At 44.2% G+C, this 23,856-nt stretch overlaps 1 pseudogene across 1 annotated transcript in view; it reads left to right on the forward strand.

The window, feature by feature from the left end:
• Positions 1 to 3,632: 3,632 nt before the first annotated feature.
• Positions 3,633 to 23,856, forward strand: part of LOC309633528 (syntaxin-17 pseudogene) — a 33,114-nt pseudogene continuing 12,890 nt past the window's right edge. The window contains exon 1 of the transcript XR_014249584.1: positions 3,633 to 14,745. The product of XR_014249584.1 is annotated as a syntaxin-17 pseudogene (transcript). The remainder of the gene's footprint in view (positions 14,746 to 23,856) is intronic.

The following is a 23,856-nucleotide window of genomic DNA, read 5'->3' on the forward strand; positions in this document are numbered from 1 at the left end:
TCTGCTGTCTGCCCTGTGGTGGATGAGGCTATCTAAGAGGCTTGTGCAAGCTTCCTGATGGGAGGGACTAGTGGTAGGTAGAGCTGGGTGTTGCTCTGTTTGGCAGCTATCAGTAAAACTTTAATCTGCTTGTCTGCTGATGGGTGGGGCTGGGTTCCCTCCCTGTTGGTTGTTTTGCCTGAGGTGACCCAGCACTGGAGCCCACAGGCTCTTTGGTGGTGCTAATGCTGGACTCTTGGAGGGCTGATGCCAAGGAGTACTTCCCTGAACTTCTGCTGCCAGTGTCCTTGTCCCCAAAGTGAGCCACAGCCACCCCCTGCCTCTGCAGGAGACTCTCCAACACTAGCAGGTAGGTCTGGTTCAGTCTCCCATGGGGTCACTGCTCCTTCCCCCTGGGTCCTGATGCACACACTACCTTGTGTGTGCCCTCCAAGAGTGGAGTTTCTGTTTCCCCCAGTCCTATCGAAGTCCTGCAATCAAATCCCGCTAGCCTTCAAAGTCTGATTCTCTGGGAATTCCTCCTTCCATTACCAGACCCCCAGGTTGGGAAGCCTGATGTGGGGCTCAGAACCTTCACTCCAGTGGGTGGACTTCTGTGGTATAATTGTTCTCCAGTTTGTGAGTCACCCACCCAGTGGTTATGGGATTTGATTTTATTGTGATTGCGCCCCTCCTACCATCTCATTGCGGCTTCTCCTTTGTCTTTGGATGTGGGGTATCTTTTTTGGTGAGTTCCAGTGTCTTCCTGTCGATGATTGTTCAGCAGTTAGTTGTGATTCCGGTGCTCTCGCGAGAGGGAGTGAGCGCATGTCCTTCTACTCCACCACCTTGAACCAATCTGTTCTTCCTGTGTTTGTCCCTTAACACTGGTGTATCCCAAGACTCAGGATTAGGATCAAACTACAAACTCTTCCTGCATGATCCCCTTCATTCTCCAGGCTTCAATCACTATCCGTATGTTTCTCAAATCTTTATTTCCAATTTGTACTCTCTCTTTAGCCCCAGATTCTAGTATCCACAGCTGACAAGAACTGAGTTGTACAGACAAGTAGGACATGAAAGAAAGCTTCCATGGTCAAATAAATTTGGAAAATGCTGGGTTAAATAGAATGAAATTGACTTTTTTGCTGAGGTGCTCCTAGAACTGTTAATGTGCTATTATGCATTGCAAGTGTTTAAGAGGGAGTGTGTAATACCCTGTATTTCTTAAACTTATTTGACATCTGTATTGAACATAATCAATACATTTCCTCAGATTCTCTCAGCCCTGCCTGAGACCTGGACTCCTGACTTTTTGCTTTTCCTTAACTATTTAACTGTAGCCAGTGGTGTAGTTCTGTGGCCAACCAGCTGCTGCTGCCTGCATCTTGCATTGCTTTCCATCCCTCCATGCCTCTCTTCCCTTTTATATCATTCTTGAGGCTTTGGTTTTGTGCCTCCATAAAAAGCCTGAGCATATATAATCTTTGCCTCAGGCTCTGTTTTCTAGGGAACCTGGGCTAGTATAACCTGCAACAGACTCCCCCCTCCCCTTTTTCCTGGAATATTAGCATCTCCTGGAACTTGGGGTTCCTAGAACACACTTTGGAAATGCTGCATTGGTTATTTTTCCCTGGATATCTGCAGGCACCTGAGACTCAGCGTGTCCAACTCCGAATCAATCTGTTTTTTTTTTATATCTGTTCCTCATTTGGCCTTTCCTGTCTTAGTGACTGCATCACATTTGCTCATCACCCAAGTGACCTGGGTGTTGTTCTTGACTCCTTCTTTTCCTCTCCCATCCAACCTGTCACCCCCTCTTGCTTCCTCCTTTCTTCTTCTCATCTAATTAACAATTATTCATTCTTAAAGAGACAGTGTAGATATCATCTTTTTACCCTGTCTCCTCAGTCTGTTGGGGTCTGGGTGATGTACCACTCTGAGTTTTCATAGACCCTTAAATTGTCTCTCTTACAGCAGTCTTACAGTCTTACAGTCTCTTTTAACACTGTATGATAATTGATCTTTTAAAAATGAATCTGTCTCCCCCACCACCTTTGGTGTCTTATTCAATTCTTAATCCCCAGCACCTAGGATAGAGAATTTACTGATTTATTGATTGATGGGAGTGGATGAGGCAGGTGGGAGAGAGAGAACTCCAATTTGTAAGTCCTCAAAGGGAGGAAAAATAATTTCCCCTCTAACTTTGTGAGTTCTTTGCTGAGACCTCTGTAATAAAAACACAGATTAACAAGAGAAAAGCAAAGAGAAGTCTATAAACATGTATACCTTATGCATACATGGGAGATCCCCAAGGGAAAATAAGTGACTCCCTGAGGTGGCTTAGAATTCAGGATTATATACCACCTTAATAGAGAAAAAAGAGGGGGAATGTAGGACTCTCAGGGGAGAGGAAATGAGTTTTAGGAAAGATGAATGGGCCCTTAGAAGAATAGAAGGGAGGTATGATAGTTTGTGACCAAGATTGTCAGCATGTTGTATCAACTTCTAGCCTCCTTTCCTGTGATAAGACTCAATCTTCCCTGGTCAATGATGCCTCTAGGGAGGGTATTTGTGACAAATGAGTTCCTTTTGGAGGATCTATCTTTAGACAGACAAGGGGGGTTCAGAGAAAGCTCCACCTGCATTTGCCATTTTTTCAAGTGCCTACAGCTCAAAATAATCAATATACTAAAGGAGTATATTTTGGGGTAGCATGTCCTGAACTCCTGCAGTCATATTTTGGGGCAGCATATTCTGCTAGCCTCATTCCCCACCTTTGAAAATTCCTCAAGAAATTTCACAGTCTAGAAGCTGAGTTGGTAGATCTCATTGAACCAGTCTCTTAGTCCTGAGAATAGGTCAGTTCAGTTAAACAACTGTGCCTCATTCCAGGAGGTGGTATCTCAGGTGGGATACTAGCAGGTATTTGATAAGAGACATTTCTTTGGAAACAAAACATATAATAGTTGGAGCACACTATAAGTCAGTTTCTGAGTCCAGAAGGCAGCCATGAGAAGATTTCTAGATATTGGGCTAGAAGCACCTTTCACAGTTTAAATGTTTCTGATGATGTCATTGGGTGTTCCAGTGAACTTTCTGAGTGACCCAGACAGCAACAGACATGAAGGTTGTCCATACATGATCTGTTGTGGTGATATCTCTGAGGTTTATATCAAGTTGTCCAGTTTCAGCTTCCAGGGCTTTTGGAAAAGGGAAGTTTTTGTTCTTAGTGATTCCAAGTCAGAAGGGTGAAAGAAAATTGCAAGCGTTAGTTTGGAGAGTTTTAACCAGATATTAGAGAAAACTAGAATTCAAGAGCCAGTCCAGTTTGCAGGTAGATAACAAAACTTCAAAGACAATGCACAGGGCTAGAATCTCATACCCACAAGGATTTGTTATAATTTTCTATTGAAACATAATTTTTCTCTGTACAATCACCCCCATTTCTAGCAAAGGTAATCATGGTAAGATGAATCTGTTTGCAAAATAAGTCTAGTCTCACTAAACTTGGCCTGATTATTTACATAAGTGCAGCAAGAATAGCAATTGACCATATAGGCTCTTTTAAAATCTGCTTTGTTGGAACTTTCAAAAGGAATCTCTGATTGGACTTTTAAAAGTCTTTCAAAAAAAAAAAAAAAAAAAAAAGTCTTTCAAGGCTAGGAAGCCAAGCCAAGAACTCATCATCAGACTTCACATGCATATCTATGTATTTGGGTGAATTCCTCTGTGCTCCAAGTCCCCCAAATATCCTGAGGTTCCTGGGTCTGCCAGGAATTGATCTTCCTTACTCACCTGGTAAGGCTGGAAACCCTGAAATCAAGGAACCAGGAAATTTCTCAGAAGGGAGCTTAATAAGCATTGGCTCCTTAAAGTCAACCTTATTTCCTTAAAGCTGTCTGGCCATATCTGATTCTATGTACATCATTCTCAAATTTGATATCCTAGTCAAAGCCTTAGTAATATAACCAATGTTTCCAATTGTGTCCTATCACAAGGAGAACAGATTCTTATGAAACTTACACAAATAGTCATATTGCCATGAAAATAAGAATACTCAGTAAGAGTCTGAATTCTGGAGGGATCAGGTAGGGAGAAAAGATAAATGCCTCAATTCTGTTTACAAAGGTACACTTTACCAAATTGCCGTAAATCATAGATAGCTTAAGAGAAAAGAGAAAAGTTTTCTTAAATCTAGAAAACAAAACATTAAAGAACTAGCAATGTTTCAAACAAAAAGTCATAATTATTGTAATCATTCTCATCAGTTTATTCAGTCCCAGGTAATTAATTCTTGTTTGCTTGATCTTGAGCTAATAGTTTTATGAATCATTCTGTTTTTCCATTAGAGTTCTGGAAATTCTTACCCAGTTCAATGGTATGATCTCAAAGTTATTGGAAACTGATATTCTAGAGTACTTATCAAAGTCCTTTCCATGAATATGAAGACAAAGTGTTTTTGGATCATAGCTACTTGCAAAAGCTTTCAGGAAACATCAGATTAAAACAATAACTGTCTGTGACTGACCAAAAGACTTAAAAATGGCCATGGTTAAAAACCTGATGAGAGTTCCTTTAAACACAATTGACAAGGAAATTTGGTTAGTTCTGTGTCGTACAACATTTTAAGATGATAACTAGAGTTATGACTGATAACATTATACCAGGACATATCAGATTCTAGGAATTTCATATAATTTCTGGAACACCTATACTGATAATACAACACCCATACAAATATAACTTAAGAAGGTTAAACATTATTACTTTTTAAAAAATAAATTTATTTATTTTATTTATTTATTTTTGGCTGCTTTGGGTCTTTGTTGCTGCATGCAGGCTTCCTCTGGTTGTGGCAAGAGGGGGCTACTCTTCATTGTGATACGTGGGCTTCTCATCGCAATGGCTTCTTTGTTGTGGAGCACAGGCTCTAGGCGCATGGGCTCCGTAGTTGTGGCTTGCGGGTTCTAGAGCGCAGGCTCAGTAGTTATAAGCCTAGCACTTATTTTTCGTTAAGCCAATTAAATAGAGCTCTTTTACAAATCAATTTTGGCACCACCATCCAGAGGTGGAAAAATATCACATATACATAACATACATGTAAAGACATACATAAACATACAGACAAATGCAAACTGAGATCTTACAGCTTTCATTTAAAAATTTTAGCCATATGTCAGGTACATTAATTCAAAACTCACTAGTACATGAAAGAACAGTTGGATCCAAATTGTGTTTCTGGCAGATGAATATGTTAAGGTTACTCACTAGATGGCTAAAGTTTTCACTTGTATTTGTGGAGAAGACTTTTAAAAGTTTTCACTTTCCCAACTTCCAAAAGCTCCTGTTTCCTTTTTAGCCCCAAGTAGTTGCTTTTATAGGTCTTTGAGCCCCTTGAGAGCCTCTGATGGAGGGTATGGGGACCTAAAGTTCAAGTGACTGTAGGGAGTTGAGGGGCTGAAGTGGGAAGGGAAAGGTCTGGCAGGGTGGACAGAGGGCTGGAGGAGGTAGGAGTTTGAGGGGGGACATAGCAAAGGATTCAAGGGAGCTGAATGGAAGATGGAAGGCAGCAAAAGGAGGAAGGAGGAGCAGAGGATATGGGAAGGAAGAGGTCTTAGAGGAGCCAGTCTGGGGAGATCTTAAGTTTTCCCAGTGAAGTTTCAAATTATCTGTAGCAAAATCATGTCAACAAAAAGGAAGTGGACACAACTGGCAGAGAATGCAGTCAGCAGGGGTTCGAGAAGAGGGTTTCAGTTGGGACTTCCCTGGTGGCGCAGTGGTTAAGACTCCGCACTTCCAACGCAGGTGGCCCGGGTTCAATCCCTGGTCAGGGAACTAGATCCCACGTGCATGCCACAACTAAGAGTTCGCATGCCACAACTAAGGAGCCGACAAACCACAACTGAGGAGCCCTCAAGCTGCAACTAAGGAGCCCACGTGCCGCAACTAATACCCAACACAACCAAATAAATAAAAAATAAATAAATACATAATAAATTGAGTAAGAGGTTGCTAAAAAAAAAAAAAAAAAAAAAAAAAAAAGAGGGTTTCGGTTGACCAGAAAGTCCTCATGGGAGGAACACGATCAAATAGAACAGAGAAGTCTTTTTAAAAAAAGCTTCTCAGATGCATCAAACAGGGAGATCAGCTCGGTGCTTTGTGACCACCTAGGGGGGGTGGGATAGGGAGGGTGGAAGGGAGATGCAAGAGGGAGGGGATATGGGGATATATATATATACATATAGCTGACTCAGTTTGTTATGCAGCAGAAACTAACACAACATTGTAAAGCAATTATACTCCAATAAAGATGTTTAAAAAAAAAAAAGCTGACCGGCCTCGAACGTCCTGGCGGGAGGTTTTTCTACATGAGTGGAGAAGGTAGATGTTGCAAGTAGAAGAGATACAACATTTTTTTAGGATGTCTGAAGATGAAGAAAAAGTGAAATTACACCGTCTTGAACCAGCTATTCAGAAATTTACTAAGATAGTAATCCCAACAGACCTGGAGAGGTTAAGAAAGCACCAGATAAATATTGAGAAGCAACTCTGCTCCAATATCCGAGAAATGGAGAAGCTTTGTTTGAAAGTTCAAAAGGATGACCTTGGACTTCTGAAGAGAATGATAGATCCTGTTAAAGAAGAAGCATCAGCAGCAACAGCAGAATTTCTTCAGCTCCATCTGGAATCTGTAGAAGAACTTAAGAAACAATTTAATGATGAAGAAACTTTATTACAGCCTTCTTTGACCAGATCCATGACTGTTGGTGGAACATTTCACACTACTGAAGATGAAGCTGATCCTCAGAGTATGACTCAGATATATGTGTTGCCTGAAATTCCTCGAGATCAAAATGCTGCAGAATCATGGGAAACCTTAGAAGTGGACTTAATTGAACTTAGCCAGCTGGTCACTGATTTCTCTCTCCTAGTGAATTCTCAGCAGGAGAAGATTGACAGCGCTGAAGACCATGTCAACAGTGCTGCTGTGAATGTTGAAGAGGGAACCAAAAACTTGGGGAAGGCTGCAAAATACAAGCTGGCAGCTCTGCCTGTGGCAGGTGCACTCATCGGAGGAGTGGTGGGGGGTCTGATTGGCCTCCTTGCAGGCTTCAAAGTGGCAGGAATTGCAGCTGCACTTGGTGGTGGGGTGTTGGGCTTCACAGGTGGAAAATTGTTACAAAGACAGAAACAGAAAATGATGGAGAAGCTCACTTCCAGCTGTCCAAATCTTCCCAGCCAAACTGACAAAAAAATGCAGTTAAAAACCAAACTTCAGTATTACTGGCGCCAACATGTCTATCCTTTGCTGCTGTTGGACACTCAGTCAGCTTTTGGAACATGATTATATCAAAATAGTGGCTACAGATGCTCAAGTGGGATTAAACTGTGATAAGTGGATATATTTTGTTGTTTGCTGGGGTGTTAATGGGGATGTTAGAGATTGAAGAGCCTGGACTGAGGGTGTACAATATTTGTCAGGTAAAGTTTAAGGACTGCCAGGGAACAGATTTTTTACCTGGAAATGTGAAAACCCAACCATAACTTTGATAAGAACTTGTGATGTGTGAACATGTTGGGTTACGGAAGGATAGTTTTCAGAATAGTTTCTTCCATAACCCTGACTTGGAGACTCCAAGGCTAAGCATATTGTAAATATGCTTCTTTATCTCCTAAATATAGATTTTTTAGGCATTTTAGCAGAGAAAAGAATGGAAGTTCAGCTTTTCGTATCAAATAGGGAAATCAGGATCTAGCAAGGTGCATGAGTAAACTGCATAACGGAGTCTATTTGGTGAGCCCTATTGCAATTTGGTCTAACAATATTTTCAAGTGAAGGAAACAAATAGTGTAAGAAAATGGAAAGAGAGGCCCAACTTCTCTTTCAGATATCTTAATTTATGACTCTGGCTTCTTCTCTGAACTCTTTTTTCTGCCTCTCTGTAAATAAAGAACACAGAGTCTCAAGTGGTAGACTTATAAAGCCAGTCACTAAGCTTGCTCTGTCAGCCTGTCTCTTAACACCTCAAATATCTAGTCCCCTCTGCCTTCCCTCCCTTGTAATTTTGAAAAGTTCTTTGACTTATAGGGTGAATTCTACTCATGTGTAATGCAGACTTCTCTCATAATCTGTTTGTTTGTTTGTGTTTTTTTTTTAAACATCTTTGTTGGCGTATAATTGCTTTACAATGGTGTGTCAGTTTCTGCTTTATAACAAATGTTTGGGGTTTTTTTTTGTTGTTTTTTGGGTTTTTTTTTTTTTGGTATTGGCTGCCATCTTTGTTCATCCTCTACTGTAACCTCTAGGTAAAAAAGAAAGTGAGAGGAAAAAAAAAAAAAAAGCTTCTATCAGGCTCTGAATATCAGCTTCCAATTAGGCCATCTTCTGACCATAGAACTCTTTAAAAACATCCTTTCGATATCTTATTTTATCAGATTTCAGCCAGGACAAACAGTAAATATTTCTGACAATATTGAACTTCTTTTTAAAACTTATCTCTTTCCCTTTTCTTTTATACCAAAGGTATAACTATCAAGTGACTCAAAACCAAAACTTTTATGAGTTAACTATGGACGCAAGAGCTGTCCTGAAAAAGGGTGCAAAAGATGCAACTCTCCCAAGATCCAGAACTGCTCACAACTATCGCTGGAAAGAAAAGGCTTAGCTCCCCTGCAACAGGAGGCTAGCTGCAAATGGGGTGTGACCCACAGTCTTGTCTGGCCACATTCAAGGTGGCTTAGAAGTCAGGATTAAATACCATCTTAATAGGGAAAGGTGAAGGGGGATTTAGGCCTAAGAGGAGAGGAAATGATTTTTACGAAAGATGAATGGGCCCTTAGGAGAATAGATGGGAGGTATGATAATTTGTGCCAAAGTGTGTCTGGATGATTTATGGCCTCCTCTCCTCTGATAAGAGTCGGTCTTCACTAGCTGATGCTACCCCTGGGGAATAGAGTTATGACAACTGAGTTCATTTCATAGGAAGACAGGAGGTTCTGTCTTCAGACAGATAAGGGGAGTTCAGAGAAAGCCCCTCCTTTCATTTGCTGTTTTTCAAGTGCTTACAGCCCAAAATAATCAATATATCAAAGCAGCATATTTTGGAGTGGCATGTCCTGAACTCCTACAGTCACATTTTGGGGTGGCATATTCTGCTACCCTTCAACCTCCATCTTAAGCAAAACGGAAGTATTCTGAGATGGTGAGAAGTACATGTTTGCTCTGCCCTGGGTTAAAGTGGCTGGAAACTACATTTTATAATTAGCTCCAAAGCACCATTCAAAGATTTTAGATAAAGCGTTCAAGCAGGACTACTGCCACACACTCCGACATAGCCAGAGGTGCCCAGCTCTCAAGGAGGCACCCACCGTAAGGATCGGCCCTTGCAGGAACTTGAGAGTGATTGCATCCAGAAATGGTGGGCCCTGGCACCTTATGTGCCTCACCCTAGTCCTTGGGCCTGCTAGCAGTTAAGCTGGGAGATTCACTGACTCATGATGAAGATCAGAAATTCATGTCTTTTGTAAAATAAAATTCCATTTAGGGAAGTGTATTAGTTTCCTCGGGTTGCCATAACAACATTTCACAAACCAGCTGGCTTAAGACCGAAGAAATTTATTTTCTCACGGCTCTGGAGGCTAGAAGTCTGAAATCAAGGTGAGGGTAGGATTAGCTCCATTTGAGGTTCTGAGGGGGAACCTGTTCCATGCCTCTCTCCTAGCTTCCCATGATAGCCAGCAATCCCGGCGTTCCTTGACTTGTAGATGCATCACTACAATCTCTGCCTGCGTTTTCATGTGGCCTTGTCCCTGTGTCTTTCTGTCTTCACATGACTGTCTTCTTCTAAGGGCACCAGTCATATTAGATTAGGGGCCAGTCCTACTCCAATGTGACCTCATCTTAACTAATTACATCTGCAATGACCCTATTTCCAAATAAGCTCATATTGTTGGGGTTAAGACTTCTACTTTTTTTTTTTTTTTGAGAGAGGATGACACAATTGAACCCATAACAGGGGAAAAAAACAAAAAGAATTTTATTTTACATCAATTTTGAGAGCTGCTTTGTTCTAATTACCCTTATTTTTGTTTAGAGCAGGGGTCACAGGCTGGTGACCCAGGGCCAAATTTGGCTTCCAAGAGTGTTCATTAGGTCAGGGTCTCCACCATTCCCTAGTGTCTTAAGCTGGCCACTTCACAAATTTGCATTACCTGAGGGGCCCTTGAAGGCATCTGCATAAATGACCCTTAGTTTAGAATTTGCTATCTCAGAACATCTTCATTGTTTTACCATCTTAGCCTCAGAACTACCCTGAGAAGCAGAACAAATGTGTTCCCATTTCACTGACCAGGAAACAGGCTCAGAAAGTAAAGGTGATCTGCCTGGATCACACTGATCACACAGTTGGAAGTAGTGGAGCTGAGTCTCCAGCCCAAGTCTCCAGCCTCCCAGACGCAGCTTGAACACTGATCGGGCCCACATCTCCACATCTCCAGCCCTGCAAGGCAGCAGTGGCTCTCAGGACCCGCCTTCCACCCCATTTCCCCAGCTAGATTTTCAGAGTAGCAAATGCCACTAGCATTCTTGAGTCTTAGAGACTTTTTAAAAAGCAGGCACATTCCTGGAGGAAAAGCTTTGTAGATGTTCCTCTCAGAGAGAAGAAAATATAATAATGTGCTGTCTGAGTTAAGGGCAGTCTGGTTTTGAGCTTGGTCAAATTTTCCTTCTGCAAGTATGCAAGAAAAAGGAGTGAAAGGGACCACACCCTCTCTTCTCTTATTCTGGAATTCCTATTAAACAGGATGGCAGACCTTCTGGATCTATCCTCCATGCTTCCTAACCTTTTTTTTTCTTTTTTTCCCCTATGGCAGCATGAGGTGTTTTTTTTTTGTTTTTTTTTTTTTTTTTATTAAAGATCCAGATGTGGAAAAATCTTTGGGGGAGGGTGTCACTTAGGGGTCAAGTCCCGTTTCACCAGCCCCCCTGTTTGGAGAAGTTGCCTTCACAGAGGCCAGTGGTTTTTCGACTTTCTTTTTGGTTGTTCTTTTGAGAACTTGATACTTGTTCTGGGCCCCCTTCCTAGAAATATGCACTTACAAATGTAAGGAGATGGAACAAAACTTCTTGGAATTTCCCTTATGCTCGGTATTTTGAAATTTTATCATAATTAATCCAGGTGCAGGTCTTTTTAAAAAAACCTATTCTTGGTGCTCAGTGTGCCATTTTACTGTGAAAGCTTACTCCTTTCTTCACCTCTAGGAAGTAGGACATAATTTACTTCTTTTTTCCCCCCTCCATTCCCTCTGTTCTCTCATTATGGAATTCCTATAAAATAGGATGGTAGGACTTCTGGATCCATCCTCCATGCCTCCTTCTCCCCCCTCCCCCAACTTTTTTTTGTATGCCAACATGAGGGGTTTTTTTTTTTTTTTTTTGGTAATCTCTTATTTATTTATTTATTTTTATATTTATTTTTGGCTGTGTTAGGTCTTCGTTTCTGTGCGAGGGCTTTCTCTAGTTGCGGCAAGCGGGGGCCACTCTTCATCGCGGTGCGTGGGCCTCTCACTATCGCGGCCTCTCTTGTTGCGGAGCACAGGCTCCAGACGCGCAGGCTCAGCAGTTGTGGCTCAGGGGCCCAGTTGCTCCGCGGCATGTGGAATCTGCCCAGACCAGGGCTCGAACCCGTGTCCCCTGCATTGGCAGGCAGATTCTCAACCACTGCGGCACCAGGGAAGCCCCAACATGAGGTGTTTTTATTAAGAAATAAAAATAACTAAATGAAATCCCTTAAGTCCCTTTAAGACTTGGCCCTGCTGTGTGCACAGTAGTGCTGAATAAACATGACCTCCTTCTTCTTCCTTCTCAGCACCTACATCAACAAGCACATCAGCAACAACGATAGCTAACATTTATTGGCACCTTAGTGTGTGTAAGGCAATGAGCAAAGTACTTGACACATTACCGTATTTAATTACCAGAACAACCCTATGAAGTAGGTATAATTATTGTCCCTATCTTACAAATGAGGGCACTGAAAGCCATAAAGCAGAAGTTGGCAAACTACAGCCAGTGGGCCAAACTGGCTGCTGCCTCTTTTCATTATTATTATTTTTATTATTATTTATTTTATTTTATTTTATTTTTTTGGCCATGCCATGTGGCTTGTGGGATCTTAGTTCCCAGACCAGGCGTCGAACCCAGGCCCCGGCAGTGAAAGCACCAAGTCCTAACCACTGGACCACCAAGGAATTCCTATCTAAATTTTCTTTTATACTTCCCAACTCTGGTCTTTTGAACTGCATTTTGGGAGAATTTCTCCACTTGATCTTTCAACTTTGTTTTTCACTCTTCAGCCATATCTATTTTGTGATCAGTCCACTGAATTTTTATTTGGAAAATGAGTTCTTAAATTTCCAAAATCCCCACTTGATTCTTTTTAATACGTGAAATATCCTTTCACATTTCTTGTGAACCTATTAATTACACTTAATCTGAAGGCTTGTTCTTTAGTAGTTATTAATTCTGTTTCTTGATGTTAGTTTTTCTGATGGTGGATTTTGATGGCCCTCTTTCGTAGTCTTGACTTTACTCAAATGTGTAGTTTTCTAGATGTTTGTCCATGTTTTAATTGTGCATTCTTGTTCTTGTCTGTTCTGTTTACTGAGTCTGCATGTAGCAACTTGGTGGGAGGAGTGGAACGTGCTGGTTGGGTATCGATGGGGTATGTAAGGAAGAAGAGGACCTGCCTTGTCTTTTGGGTACGACAGTCCTCTTCCCTTCCTGGGCATTAGTTTTTTGGGACAAGACCTTGCCTCTGGTCCAAGAGCCTATGCTCAGTGGTTTGGTCTGGGGTGAATCCCCCCTGCAGCTGGCTGATTAGTACAAATGTGAGGAGAAGGGGATAATTTCATTAGATACTCCACATGCAGTTTCCAAATTAACCATCCCAAGGAATGGCCCAGGGCCCATTAAATCTGAAAGTCTGAAATTGAAGTTCTTTCTTAATATTTCTACTTTTGTGCCAGGCTTCTTGTGCATGATTTTTTTAAAAATTTATTTATTTTTTGGCTGCATTGGGTTTTCATTGCTGTGCACGGGCTTTCTCTAGTTGTGGAGAACAGGGGCTACTCTTTGTTGCAGTGCGCTGGCTTCTGACTACGGTGGCTTCTCTTGTGGAGGAGAACGGGCCCTAGAGTGCACAGGCTTCAGTTGTTGTGGCACGTGGGCTCCGTAGTTGTGGCTTGCGGGCTCTAGAGCGCAGGCTCAGTAGTTGTGGCGCACGGACTTAGTTGCTCCATGGCATGTGAGATCTTCCTGGACCAGGACTCGAGCCCTTGTCTGCTGCATTGGCAGGTGGATTCTCAACCACTGTGCCACGAGGGAAGTCCCGATTTTTTTTTTTTAACCAATGTCAGTCTTCTCTTTATTATGTGCCTTTGGTGTTAAACTTTTGTACTCCCCTGCCCCTGCAAAATGATAAATATTCATCTATCTTCTTCTTTTACTATTTTTATGATTTTATGTTTTACATTCAAAGCTTTCAGCCATCTGGAATTTATTGTAACATCAGCCATGATTTAGAGCTCTAACTTAATTTTTTTGGTGAGCAAGTTGTACCCACCATGCTTTCCATGAGTGGGCTTTTAAAAGGCAGCTCATGCCACTCTCTCTCTTTGTCACTACCAAACGTAAAATAGATAGCTAGTGGGAAGCAACCGCATAGCACAGGGAGATCCGCTCTGTGCTTTGTGACCACCTAGAGGTGTGGGATAGGGAGGGCGGAAGGGAGGGAGATGCAAGAGGGAGGAGATATGGGAATATATGTATATGTATAACTGATTCACTTTATTATAAAGCAGAAACTAACACACCATTGTAAAGCAATTATACTCCAATAAAGATGTTAAAAAAAAAAAAAAAAAAAGGCAGCTCAACCCCCAGAGTTCCATAAAAGCCTAAGAGCTAAGAATAGAAAAGCTAGGACTATACCTCAGTCAGATCCTAATCTCTGCTCCATTACTGCTCACTCTGGGACTCTGGCAGAGCTCCATTCTCCTTAGGGAAAAAGCTCTGGCCAATGATGTAAGGCCGAGAGCGCTGTGGCAGTGAGAGAAGGATTTGCAAAGTACCCTCTAGAGGAGGTTAATAGTTGCTGCGTCCCTGCCACCAGGCATGGCCTCATGGGAAACAGTTGCTCAGCCTGGCCAACTATTGCAAGGGTCCCCAAGCTCTACTCCTTAACTGTATTTTCTTTCTTTAACCCCCATGTCCTTTCCTGACTCAAAGCCCATCTCGTGCTGCTCCTCTGTGAAGCATAAGTGCTCTTCCTCCTGGTCCCCACTGCATTTTCCACAGATCTCTAGTGCAACTTTTGCAATTGTTTGTTGATATGTCAGTTAGTTAACAAATAAAGTAACTTACCTGGTACAAAGGATGCTATCTGCCACGTACAGGAGACAAAACCCCAAACACCAGAAGATAGAAGATGCTGCTGCCCCTGTAGTATTTGCTGGGGCCCCAGGTGTTTGTGGCACCGTGGTTGGCACTATGGAGTGGCTGTGACTTTGATTAGGCTGCCTGAAGCTGAGTCCATTCTTTTTGACAAGTGTCAGGTCCTGGAGAGAGCAAGAAGAATCAACTTTTTCTCTTTCCTCAGGGAACTGATAACCTGGTGTATAAGTGTGTAGAGAGAATCTTGGAAGAAGCTTCAGGAAAGGAAGAAACAAGGCCATCAAAACCTTCAGAGCGAATAAGGAATAAAGGTGAGTTGAAGAATCTCCCTCATCTATAAAATATGTGCACCAGCAGTTCTTGTGTGCTGAGTGTGTGTGAGGCTCCAGACTCTTTTTTTTTTTTTAACATCTTTATTGGAGTATAATTGCTTTACAATGGTGTGTTAGTTTCTGCTTTATAACAAAGTGAATCAGTTATATGTATACGTATGTTCCCATATCTCTTCCCTCTTGCATCTCCCTCCCTCCCACCCTCCCTATCCCACCCCTCTAGGTGGTCACAAAGCACAGAGCTGATCTCCCTGTGCTATGCGGCTGCTTCCCACTAGCTACCTATTTTATGTTTGGTAGTGTATATATGTACATGCCACTCTCTCACTTTGTCACATCTTACCCTTCCCCCTCCCCATATCCTCAAGTCCATTCTCTAGTAGGTCTGTGTCTTTATTCCCGTCTTGCCACTAGATTCTTCATGACCTTTTTTTTTTTTTCCTTAGATTCCATATATATGCGTTAGCATACTGTATTTGTTTTTCTCTTTCTGACTTACTTCACTCTGTATGACAGACTCTAACTCCATCCACCTCACTACAAATAACTCCATTTTGTTCCTTTTTATGGCTGAGTAATATTCCATTGTATATATGTGCCACATCTTCTTTATCCATTCATCCGATGATGGACATTTAGACTCTTAACACACCTTATCTCATTTGATCTTCATGAAACCGGGTGGCATTATCAGTTGCATTTTGTCGATGAGGAAGCTGACTGTCAGTGAGGTGAGATGATTTACCTGTGGTCACCGCGAGGAGGCCACAATCAGAAGCCCAGGTAAGGAGGGCGTTAACTTCAGAGAGGAGAAGGACCCACCCTTGGCTGTTTGTACTCCCTCTTCCTCTCCTTCTCCTTCTGCTTGGAAGTACCTGGTGGGGCTGAACAGAATTTTCAGTTTTGTTCTCTTGGCCTTTGCTCTGTGGTTTCCTCTGCCTGCAGTGCCCTTCACAGCACTTCTCCTCTGGTGAAATCTTAGCTTTCTCTTAGAGGCCAGCTCCAATGTCCTTGTCCTGGTAGGGCCTCTTCCCCCTCCTCCTCCCCTTCCTGTAGCCCTTCAGGCAGGGTCCAGCCGGGCTCTGGTTCATGAGGTACATAACTCCCCAAAGCCTGCCTTCCCCCAGGCTGTCCTCACCGAGGAGAGACAGACTCAATACTTTTTGGTCTCTCCAGGGCCTAATACAGGGCCTGGCACACATGCTTGTTGACTAAGGGCAGGAAGAAAACCAACATTTTTCTGAGCAGTGTCAACGTGTCATTCTCAGAGCTTGTGCTGTTCAGAATTTACCCCTCTAAATACTCCCCTGGAGATTATGTGAAACTTAGACAATAACCACAGAAATGCTCGTTCCTTTGACTTGTCTTTCGCACTACTTCCTTGGGAATTATCCTTTTTTTTTTTTTTTCTCCAAAAGGTATTTTACACTTTGAGAATTAACTAAGAGAAAGTTTCTTAAAATACGTATAATATAAAATTTACCACCTCAACCCTTTTCAAATGTACAGTTCAGTAATGTTTAGTATATTCACATTACTGTGCAAAATATAAGATGAACTTTTTCATTTTGCAAAACTGAAAGTCTATACCCATTAAACAACGCCCCACTCCCCACTCGTCCCAGCCCCTGGAAATGACCATTATATGTTGTTTCCAATGTGATGTGTTAATTTGACCACTCCAGATACCTCAAGTAAGTGGAATCATACAGTATTTGTCGTTTTGTGGCTGGCTTATTTCACTTAGCATAATGTCTTCAAGGTTCATTCATGTCGTAGCATAGGTCAGAATTGCCTTCATTTTCAAGACTGAATAATATTCCATTCAGGTGTAGTTTTTTGTTTGTTTCTTTTTGTTTAATTTTCAACTTTTCTATTGCTCTTCAGTTTCTGTTTTTGCTATTGCTTTCTAGTTTTACTGCATTGTGATTAGAGAATGTTATCTGTATTCATCCTACTTTTTGAAATGTACTGAGATTTTGTTTGTTTTTTGTGGCCTTTCATGTGGTCATTTGTTAATGATCTCATAGAGTATATTCTAGGTTTTCAAGGTACAGAGCTTGATATCTTTTAATTTGATCTACCTTACTAAGTTAACAAATCAAGTCCTCCATATCCTTACTTATTGTATGATTTATTGATCAGTCATGGGCTAAAAGAGGTGACTTAGAATTTTCTACTATTACTGTATTTCTGTCCATTTCTCCATGTACTTCCTATTGTTTTTGCATTATAAGCTCTGATACTGTATTTTTGGTGCATAAGTATTGATGACAGATCTTCATTGTGGCTCTCAGCCTTTATCATTACAACATTTTCTCCTGTATCTTGTTTTCTGATTTTCTGTGAATTCAACCGTGTCTGATGTTAATACTATAACCTTTGGGTTTTTTTAGTTGTTGTTGTCGTTGCTTGTATTTGCATATGTGGTATTTGTTTTGTTTTCTATTTTTTCCTTCTCTTTTACTTTCAGTCTTTCTGAGGAGCACTATTTTAGATGTGTCTCTCACACATGGCACTAGTTAGGTTTTGTTTTATGACTCCATGAGCTGTTTCTAAAGAGTGAGGTGATCAGGTCAAAGAAAGCTTTTAAAGCTCTTGACCCTCATGGCCAAATAATTTTTTCACTGGTTAGACCGCTTTGTCCTGTTGCCAGCGTTTAGAAGCAAACCATCTCCCCACCACTGCCAGCATGACTATTACACGGCTGCTTAGATATTTAATAGGTGAAAATGGGACCTCATTGTTCTTTCATGCTTTTCTTGGCTTCATCTAATTCTACTTTAAGTAAATAAAGATGGAAGAAAAAAGAAGTTAAAATGAAACATTCCTTTTCAGATATCTCCAGTGAGATTAAGATGGGTGGTGGTGTTTCTTATTCCAGATTTCCATGACATTGGGCCAATCACTTGCCACAGGCGCCTCAGCTCAGGCCTTGGATCTTCCCAGGAGAAATTGTGTAGGTTTCTTCCTCATAGCCCTACACCTTGCTTTCTCGCCTTCTGTAGTGAATAGGCAATATAACAGAACAGAAATATATAGGGTCTGGAGCTAGATTGAGTAGATTTAAATCTCAGCTCCATCTCTGCTATTTACTAGCTGTGTGTTCTATGGCAGTTACTCAACCTCTCTGTGCTTTGGTTTCCCAAGGTAATAATTCTCAAGGGTAACAATGATTACAATAGTAACATAGTAACACCTGTTGAGGTTGTTGTGAGGAATAGTTAATTTATGCAAAGCACTCAGACAGGATTATTACTGTTGGCTCTTCCTCTGGGAAATACCCATTTACCACTTCAGCTAGGGTGGTTTTGGTGGAAGCATTTCCTTCTTCCATGGCCCTGCTTCCGGATTAGCCACTGCATTTAGTCTTAGGCCAGGGGCAGGCTCCTGACACAAGCAGAGCCAATCAGAGTCCTTTCCTGGGAACTCTGAAGTTGGGACATGAGAAAAGAAGCCTTTGGTGCCTTTCTGGTGGGGAAGCTCCCCGAGGTGAGACCCAGGCTCCTGGTAGCCATGTTTCCAGCTCCTGTGAAAGGAGTCCAGCTTCGAGAGTGAGGCTGACTGACCAGTGGAGAAAAGCTGACATTAGAAATGGCAAGAGTCTGACATTACTGGAACCCTTAGTTTTGGCTGTCTCCAAAGGCACCGTATGAGCCAATGAATGTCCCATTTTCTCTAAGATTGCTTGCACTGAGTTTCTGTCACTGCCATCAAAAGAGTTTTAATACATTTCCTACGGCACCTTAGGACAGTACAGATCATGGGGTCTCCTGTCCACCTCGCTCTGAAAAGCCCTCCCTCCCTAAGACACACGCGCACACGCACACACACTCACACAGAGTCTTGGCAATTGCCAGCTCCTAGGAGAGAGCTGTAGTTCCTTCCCCGCCAGCACTGCCCGCGCAGGCCTCTACTTCTCCACACACACCAAAAGACAGCTGCGCCAGTGCCCAGGCCCGAGGAACTGCACTTGCTAAACAGGGTGTTATCCCGGAAATCTGTGCCCTTCTCTGTACGCTCCTTGTCCTTTTCTTCACTGCCCTATTCAGTAACTTTGCAAATGTATAAGGAGCACCTGCCAAGAACCAAGTCAGGCCTGGGGCCCCAGAGAGGCAGTTCCTGCTGTCAAGGAACCCTCAGGCTGTGGGGCCATCAGGCCGTCAAAAGACTGCTCTGAGAGAGACAGTGGGGTGAGTGTTGAACAGATGTGCTCGGCAAGTGCCGCAGGAGCTTAGAGGAGGCTCTTTCACTGGTTGCCTGGGATGGTCGTCTGGCTGGTCTACCCGCCTCGAGGTTCTCCCCACCCCAGCCCACCCTGCCCACTGCCGCCAGAATGTCTCCCCGAACAGATGTGCGACTGCCTCTGCCCCCCGCAGGCCGGAGCCCACATGCCTTAGCCTGGCAAAACCCTAATCCAGATATTGCCTCAACTTACTTTCTCAGCCATGTTGTCCACTGTTCCCCGTTCACAAACCTTACCCACAAGTCTAACCGCGCCACTCACCTTCACCAGATGCATTCAGTGTTTTCCCACCATGGTGCCTGTCCTCACTCTGTTCCCTCTGTCTCCCATTCCTGTATGTCCCGGCTGTACACACCTTCCGAGGTGTGGGGTGGCAAATGCGTTTCGTGTGCCTGCTCTGATCGTCTGGGCTGTGTTGCTGTGTTAAGAAGGATTCTGTAGACATACTTGGGCTCAGTGAAAGAGTAAAGGATCAGTCAGCAAAATGTACCATGGCCACCAAATTGGGTGTGTGCTGGGGGTGGGCGTGGGAGGCAGTGGGAGGCGATGAACAGCACACCTGGATGCATGTGCACTTTGTTCCAGGTCCAGGTCTTACGCATCTCCCCATCCCCATAAAGACTTCCTTGCTCCTACAAGTGAAATTAACTTCTTTCTCTTCTGAACTTTTATAGCCTTCTCTCTGTGCCACTGTAAGAGCACTGGTTTCTCCTACCTTTTTATGGGTACATCTGCTTTTTTTCTATTTGAGGGGACAGATGGTACCCTATGGAGCATGGTACAAGGGAGAGATTCAAAACACATTAACTGAATGGATGGAACCATGTGGAGCACTAAGATGGACGTACAAAGGGCTGCAAGGGGCCCATCCTGAGGAGCTGGCCTTCCCCATGGGCCTCGGCTGACTCTGGGGATGGTGTTGTTACAGATTAGTTCTCACTCCTGAACCAACTTCCTGCACTGCTGCTTCTGTCTGACCTGCCATCTGCTGTCGTCTTGTGCATCTGTGACCATGAGGTCTGAGCTCCCAACTTCTCTAATTCATTCCTTTACTCACTAAACCACGGCGATGCCTCCTCGTTGGCCAGTTCTGTGCTCGCTGTTAGGGGCCCAGGGACGATGTCCTGCCTTTAATCCGATCACTGACTTGGGGAGAGGGGGGCAGAGGTGGTGGAAAGACGGAGACCTGAGTCGTGGGATTCAAGGAGAAGCAATGTGGACCCTAACACAGGAGTAGGGAGGGTGCTGCGGGAGAAAAACAGAGGCTTCTGGGGCGGGGTGGGGGTGGAGGTTGTTGATACATCCACATCCACCAAGTTGCCTCTTTCTCTATGATCCTCAGCACCTCATGACTGGATTGCCTGATTGTCACTGCAAGCTCTGTGCTCCCAAGTTTCAGGGCCCGTATAGAAGGAGTCAGGAAAAAAAATGTTTTTTTCACATTTACTTATTTATTTATCTGGTTGTGCTGGGTGTTAGTTGTGGCTCGTGGGTTCCTTAGTTATGGTTCACCGGCTTCTTAGTTGCAGCACGTAGGCTCCTTAGTTGTGGCATGTGAACCCTCAGTTATGACATGCATGTGGCATCTAGTTCCCTGACCAGGGATCGAACCCTGGCCCTCTGCATTGGGAGTGCGGAGTCTTATCCACTGCATCACCAGGGAAGTCCCAGCATCAGGAAAAATTTAAACAGCCTCAGTGCATCCTACCACTCCCCATCCCACACAAACACTCAGACCTCAAGAGCCCAGCGCTAATTACCATTCCAGGCCTGAGATCCTCATGCCACCCCCTGGACTCCCTTGAATCTCCTTAGCTGCTGTTCACACTGGGACTCTGGGCCCAGGTAACCACCCGCGCTCCTGAGCTGCATGGGTGCCCTGGTGCGCCTGTGCCCTGGTGACCACCAGGGCATGCCCCATTTGGGGCATCTGTGATGTCCCCAAATTATTAGAGGGGCTCCAGAATGATTGGCAGATTCGCTCAGGCTGCTCTGTCACTCTGGGTTTCTGGTGCCCACCTCCCTCACCCTCCTACCCACTTCCCCTTCTCCTCACCCCACAAATGTGTTTAGGCTGCAGAGCCAGCTGCAGAGCTGTATAGCACTGTTGGCAGGAGATGGGCTGGCTCGAGAGCTGCCTGGAGGGGAACGTGGCAGATCACATTTCTTCAGCTCGTGCCAAATATTATTCAGATGCAGCTTTTCAGACAGACACAAATTGCTCATCCAATAAACACAGAAGGGCTAATCCCAAGACATTTATCAGAGTGGGGAAAGATGAGAGAAAAGACAGACGCAAGAGGCCTTTGAGAGCTGGCCTGGTGTGGCTGGCCTGAGGGGAGGTGGGGAGACCTCCAGGCACTCCTGGGGTTTTCTTCCTAAGGGCCTGAAACCCAGCACCAGGGCTTTGGGATTTGCTTTCATCGTGACATACAAAGCCGGCGTTGGTGCATACACTTCCCCATGGTCAACAGAGAGGAAGAAATGAACACAGGCCAGGGCGCCTCTGTGGGTAGTCAGCGCCCACCTCCAGTTGTCAGTGGTCGTGGGGATTAGCTGTCTGCAGAGGCTCCGTACACTTCCCCACCACACACACAGAGAAAGTCCTCAAGGTGTGCTGTGATTGTTCGCGGAGTTCTCAGGAGACAGTGCTCCTGGCCTGGAATCTCTTACTTCTGGCTGACAGGTGTGAGGGCACAGCTGCTGAGAAACAGGTTGAGGGACGCAGCTGACCATGATGGCAGGGGACCAGAGACATGGGGGCCCCCCATCCATACCAGAGCGCTGGCCAAGCCATTGAGGTCCTTTGTGCATCCCTTTCTGCTAGGCCCTTCTAACGGGCCCCATGAGCGTTCCTCTTCAAGGATTCTGCCCAGAAATGAAAGAAATCAGGCCCTCCTCTGAGGCCCCATCTCAGAGCCAGGGAGAGGAGGACCAGGTGAAGCCTCTAGAGTCAGGCTGGTCCTCCCACTGTCTGTGCCAGGGTCTGCACCAAATGTGCAGAATCTGTGCACTTAACTTGCCATACTGCCTGCAGGCTTATGGAGAGATGCAGTGGTTTCAGAAATGCCAGTTGTATGGGAATCCTTAGGAGAGCAGGATTTGGAGGCTGGAGTCCCCATATCTGGGATGGTGCCTTTGAGGCACAATGCTAAGGCAGGCTTCCACTGAGGTCCTGGGGGCTCTATAATTAGGCTGATTAACTCTCCTGGTTTTCCCACAACTGAGAGGGGTCCTGGGATGTGGATTTTCAGTTTTAAAACCACTGTGGGGCCACTGTGGGCTAACAGGGGTAAGTTGATCATCCTACCTGTAACGAAAGGGCTGGGCTTGGATCATTGCCTTCAGGACCAACCTGCAGGCCAACTTCCTCCTCACACTCCCAGGCTAGAGACTGACAGAGTGACGTGCTGATTGGGAAGGTGAGCAGAATAACAGCCAGCTGGCAGCAGCTCTTTCCAGACACTTAGGAGGGGGGACTATAATATCAGGAGGCAACAAAGCAGGGACACTGCAGCCCTCAGAACCTAGTGGGAACAGGTGCCTTCTGGCGTGGCCAGTCTTACACAACTAGGGAGACTGGGAAATGCCCAGGTGAGGATGGCAGGCAGGCCAGGTGGCTTCCAAGGAAGTCTGGGCAGGGCCCAGCTCACTCTGCCTGCCGGGAGCAAGTTTCTATTCTGGTTCCTGAAACTTCATTCCTGCCAGGAATGGCCTCTCCTCTACTCACCTGCTCGGTGACCCAGATTGACCTGCATTCCTAGGCTCAGCAGCCCTTACCTTTCACCCTCTCCAATTGTGTCCCCACTTGTTATATGACCATGGCTCTTTGTCAATCTCTTTGATTGTAAAGATCTGAAATTCACTCGTGCAATACCAGGAAGGTTCCAATAGAAGGAGAATGGATCCTGAGGCACAGAATCCATGGGCAGGAGGGACAAATGGGGCAAGAAGCCTCGGGAACTTGGGCAGTAATCACTCTTCACTTCTGGGCCCACTTCTCTTTGTGGTCTGTATAAAGCTGGAAGACATTGCAGGAGATGGTCCAGCTGCTCAAAATAAATTTGTTTCCTGGCCAAATGAAGTCAATCCAAGGCACTAAGAGAACTTCCAAATGAGATTGCTCAATCCCTGTCAGAGATTTTGGAGGATGAGTGCAGTAGGGAGAAGTCTGGAACATTGGTCACGTGCAGATGATCTTCCAGTTTTGAAAAAGGAGGGGTGGTAGTTGGTTTCTTTCTGTTACTTCAAACAGACTTAAGGGGAAAAAGGGAAAGGGGATTTGCCAGTTCACAAAACCGATCAGTCCAGGGAGAGTCTGATATGGCCATAGCAGGGCACACCCCCCTGCCTCCTTTTTGGCTTCTTAGGCAGGCTCTTTCTGCATGGTAGCTGTAGGGGGCTGAATAGTGTAACCCCCAAATTCATGTCTACCCAAAACCTCAGAATAGATTTTATTTGGAAAGAGGGTCTTTGCAGATGTAATTAGTTAAGGCAAGATTAAGGTGGACCCTATTTACAGTGATTTGTGCCCTAATAAGAAGAGGACACATCAACAGAAGAAAAAGATACACACAGAGAAGGCCCTATGAAGACAGAGGCAGATTGGAGTGATGCAGCTAGAAGCCAAGGAATGCCAAGGCTGCTGGGAGCCACTGAAGATAAAAGAGGCAAGGAAGGACTTATTCCCTAGAGCTTTCAGAAGGAGCATGGCCCTGCTGACATCTTGTGTTTGGACTTCTAGCTTTCAGAACTGTGAGAGTAAATTTCTGTTGTTTTAAGCCAACAAGCGTGTGGCAGTTTGTTACAGGAGTCCTAGAAAACTAATACAATACCCTCGGCAA

The sequence above is a fragment of the Balaenoptera borealis genome (assembly GCF_965194805.1).
Source record: "Balaenoptera borealis genome assembly, chromosome: 8".
NCBI lineage: Eukaryota > Metazoa > Chordata > Mammalia > Artiodactyla > Balaenopteridae > Balaenoptera > Balaenoptera borealis.